Source organism: Limulus polyphemus, unplaced genomic scaffold, assembly GCF_000517525.1.
Source record: "Limulus polyphemus unplaced genomic scaffold, Limulus_polyphemus-2.1.2 Scaffold89, whole genome shotgun sequence".
Classification (NCBI taxonomy): Eukaryota; Metazoa; Arthropoda; class Merostomata; order Xiphosura; family Limulidae; genus Limulus; species Limulus polyphemus.
The window spans coordinates 219414-224218 of record NW_013665699.1 but is presented as its reverse complement, the minus strand read 5'-3'; positions in this window follow the sequence as shown (position 1 = coordinate 224218).

Sequence of the window (4805 nt, the reverse complement as noted above, 5' to 3'; positions counted from 1 at the left end):
AGTAATATAATTTAACAGTTAATAACTACTCTGCATGTAGATAGTACAGAATTTTAATATAATAAACATATATTTATGCTAAATTAAATCTAGCTCCCCATGCAGTGTTACAATAGAATAATGATTTGTTGACTTTTCAATGGATGTTTGTGGATTTTATGTGAACAGCCATGCAATTGTTTAAGCTATATTTCATGCAAAATTGCTTCCAGATTTAAGCTCGTAGCACCTATGTTTTTACAAACCCCAGCAGCATTAGCATGCTTTGCATGCTGATTGTGTTTCGCACAATATATGTTGGCCTTTGATCTCACAAATTGGAACTCCCTGTTCAAACATTCTTCGTACTGGCCCGAACACATTTTTTAAAACCTACCTTATATTCTCATAGAGTCATAATATCCAATGGGATTTCCAGTACAGAGCTGTGTAGGATCTAAAATATGATTCAAAAAGTTAAAGCAGCAACTTTCCAATAATAATTGTGTACATACATACATACCTGTTATAACATGTGGCATAATTGGGAGGATTACTTTACAAACGTATGTACGTCCAAAATGTTAAAACTTGGCAAGTGCCACATTGCCTACTGTTACTCATATACCTTCATTCTCGGACTTGAGCAGTGGTGTGCAATCTTTTTTTTATGGTGCTCACTTTTCTAAACAAGCGCTATGTTGCGCCCCCCCCCCGCATCCAGTATAAAAATAAAACAAGACGTAAAGTAGTAAGTAGCTTAAATTAAACAGTTTCGGTTTACTCACCAATTTAACTATGAAGAATGGACTTGAGCTTAGGATAAGATAAGGTCAATGTTTGGCTGAATTGTTCACACATCAATTTTGAGATCCTCCTCTACCTGTTCTGCAGACGAGATTGCTCTTTTGGTTTGGCTGCTGTCAGAGCAGGAAGCGCTGATTGGCACAAATATTTTAAAGTGAAACTGAAAGGCAAAAGCACGGGTCCATCGCTTTTCTTGACAGGTCAGAGTATTCTTTATTATCTACCATCTAGAAGTTCCAAAGAGGGTTTCACTCGAATTCTCCCTGAAGAGTTTTATCATTGGACAGTTGTAAAAGTGTATTTTGAGCCGCCATTGGCAGATGAAAAGTTATGCTGCCATTAAATGGATCCAATCGTGTTGATCCTTGGAATTCATCTGCAAATTGAAACTGAAGTGTTTCAAGATGAAAAGAAACAACGTCACGAATAAGAATATGATTTAACTCATTTGCTTCCAAGAATTCATTGAAGCAAGCGTGAAAATTTCACAGTTTCCATTCTCAAACTCGTTTTTCCACAGCACAAGTTTTTTTTTTTGTAAAATCTAGACACCTTGTCACTCAGCTGCAAAATATCGCTATTCCGACCTTGCAGTGACAGGTTAAAATTGTTGAGTTTATTGAAAACATCAGCTTGGCAGCAGAGTAATAGAAGCCACGTTTCATATATAAAATGTGTGGGGTTGCAGTGTAACAAAAAATACAAAATTCGTCTTTCAGCTTCATAACGCAATTGAAACCTTCCCGCGAGACAACCAACGCACCTCTGTATGCAACACGAGCTTGTTGTACGTGAATACCATTTCACCATGGAATGGAAAACAGTCTGGTGTTCAAAGTTTTTGAGTTCACAAAATTCACGACACTCACAACATCTTGTAGCACTTCGTTTGCCTCTGGATGCAATACCAGTGTAGCTAGTGCTTCCCCGTGTATGATGTAATGTGTAAATGTTACACCTGGAGCAAGAGCACTTACTTTGGCTCTGAACCCTTTGTTGTTTCCCATAAATGCAGCTGTCTCATCAGTGCAAACACCAACACAATTAATTCAAAAACGATTGTTTGAGATGAGAAACTCGTCAACAATGAGAGAAGAAGGCTTCTCCTGTAGCTTTATCTTCCATTACTTGGGAAAACAAGCTCTTCACATTCCTCCTTTTCGTAACGGTATCGTACAAATACCAGAAGTTGAGCTTAATGTGCAACATCTGTGGTTTCATCAAGTTCTATCGGACTGATCTGGATGCGTGTTATCAACTGCATTTTTATATCAGCAGAGATTACATTTATACGCCTCGCGACAGTGTCACGTGATAAAGCGCTCATCATATCTCTCCCTATTCACGATATTACACATTTTTTATGGCACCAGGAAGAACTAATATCCCAATCAAATGAGATGTTTCTAAAGAAGCTTTCAAGGTTTTTGATGAAACAGTGGTCTGCTTTTAAAACAAGCTATTATGCCTTTTCATTTGTTTGTTTGTCGCTTGAAGAACTCGATGGTTTTTAATCACATGCTCAGGGTGTTTGGTTTCCAAATGCCTTGTAACTGTATTTGGCTTCATGCTATCACTTGCTAAAGTCTGTTTGTTTGTTATGGATTTTGCGCAAAGCTACACGAGGGCTATCTGCGCTAGCCGTCCCTAATTTTGCAGTGTAAGACTAGAGGGAAGGCAGCTAGTCATCAACACCCACCGCCAACTCTTGGGCTACTCTTTTATCAACGAATAGTGGGATTGACCGTCATATTATAACGCCCCCACGGCTGAAAGGGCGAGCATGTCTGGTGTGACGGGGATTCGAACCCGCGACCCGCAGATTGCGAGTCGAGCGCCCTAACCACCTGGCCATGCCGGGCCCATGCTAAAGTCTGCAATCAAATATCGCACAGCGTTTGTTCCTTGTAATTTACAATTCTGTAAGTGAAATCAAACTTTAAATAATCCTCCTGGTACTTTCTCGTTTTACTTTTTCGTTTGGTGTTCGGTTAACCGACAAAAGCGGTTAAACGGTAACCGAGGAAATGCTTGGTCCAGCTACAGAACCATCAATTTATTCTTCTTCATTATGAACATCATTTAACGAGTTCTTTTGTATGTTTACTTCGCTCGAAGAAACATTAGCTTATTTTTATCCGATATGTAATGTCCACTTATCCATGTTTTTGACAAACTGGTAAATGTACACTGATGTCCGAAACAAATTTTTAAAAATATTCCCGTGATATATCGGCTATCCAATCAACTGTCACATTGCTTTTTTTTTTCTATGGAATGTAGTCAGGGCTATGGGCTACAAATTCATACCATTGGTTCATAAATATTATGATATGATAATTTGGGCTTCCGATCTACCGTATCTAATGCATCTTTGCGCCCTGATTAAGAAAGAGAGGGAGAGAGAGGGGGGGTATTACTGCCTGAGTTTTTGAATGCTTCTCGTAAAATTAAATACCAAAACGTTATACTTGCCACGTATAAATAGCATACAATGGAGGTTTACTTATGTAAGTGGGAGAATGAAATGCTAATTTTTAACAGGTTCGAGGATAAATGATCGACATCACCTGTCGTTCTACTTATATAATAAGGTGAAACAATCAGGGGATTGTAGGGCAACAATCTTGTTTCATATATTACATATTTCAGATTATTGCCAGTAAACAGCAAGGTGCAGCGTCTGGAAATGGTCATTAACCCCCCCCCCCCACACACACAAACAAACAAAATATAGTAAAATGAAAAGATAAAGTATTAGTTTTCCTATGCCTGCAGTGAGAAGACTTTTGTCCGTTTGTACGAAAATGTTTGAGTGGAAAATTATTTGTGTATATAAGATGTCAATTCCACGCTGAATAATAATAATAAGACAGTGAAATACATAACGTTTCGTTCGTCTATCCTATTTCTCTGTTTACTTTTCAGCGTGGAATTATTCATTTTTTTTGCAGCCCCGCACGCTGTCGCAACTTCCAACTTTAGCGTATTTACATATATACTGTATATATTATTTTTACATGTTCGTTGTATCTATCATATTACCTAACTGTAGCAGTATTTGAATGGTAGTTGTTTTTAAAACTTCTTTATTTTGAAATTTGTACTTTCAGGTTTAATTCTAAGAGAATAACTAACACTCTCTCGTGAAAGGCTTGTGTATTGTGATGTTAACACAGAACTCATCACAAAAAAGCGTATTAATACTTTCGTTCCATTATACTAAAGTGTAGTCATAGTGTTGTTCCACTATACTAATGTGTTGTAATACTGTTGTTGCACTATACTAAAGCGTTGTAATAGTGTTGTTCAACTATGACAAAGCGTAGAAATAATATTGTTTAATTATATTAGAGTGTAGTCATAGTGTTGTTCCACTACAATAAAGCGTAGTAATATTGTTATTTAGCTATATTAAAGCGTAATAATAATGTTGTTCAACTATAAATGAGCGTAGTCATATTGTTGTTCCACTATAATAAACCTTATAGTATTGTTGTTCCACTATAATAAACCTTGTAGTATTGTTGTTCCACTATACTAAAGCGTAGTAATACTGTTGTTCAGCTATGAAAAAGTCCCCTAGTGAGACAGCAGATTTACAACGCTAAAATTCGGAGTTGAGATACCCGACGGTGGACACAGCAGATAACCCAATGTGGCTTCGCTCTAATACTAACAGACAAAGAAACTATGATAAAGCGTAGAAATATTGTTGTTTAAGTAAACTGAAGAAATGGTTAAGTTCTTATAAACATTCCGCTCACAACAGATGTGCTTCACGTAAAAGACAACATAAAAATATAAGTATATTAAAGGCATCAAAGTTTCGTAGTGGTTGAGAAAATGACTGGTGACTAACTATGTATATAGGAGAGTGGCGTAAAATATGACTAAGTTTTATCTATAAACTGAATATGGAGTTGAAATATGAAAGAAAAAATATGCATGTCTTCAGTTCCTAGGATTTACTGATTTTTCTTTTTCTCGATGGGTTTGTTTGTTTGTTTGTTTGTTTG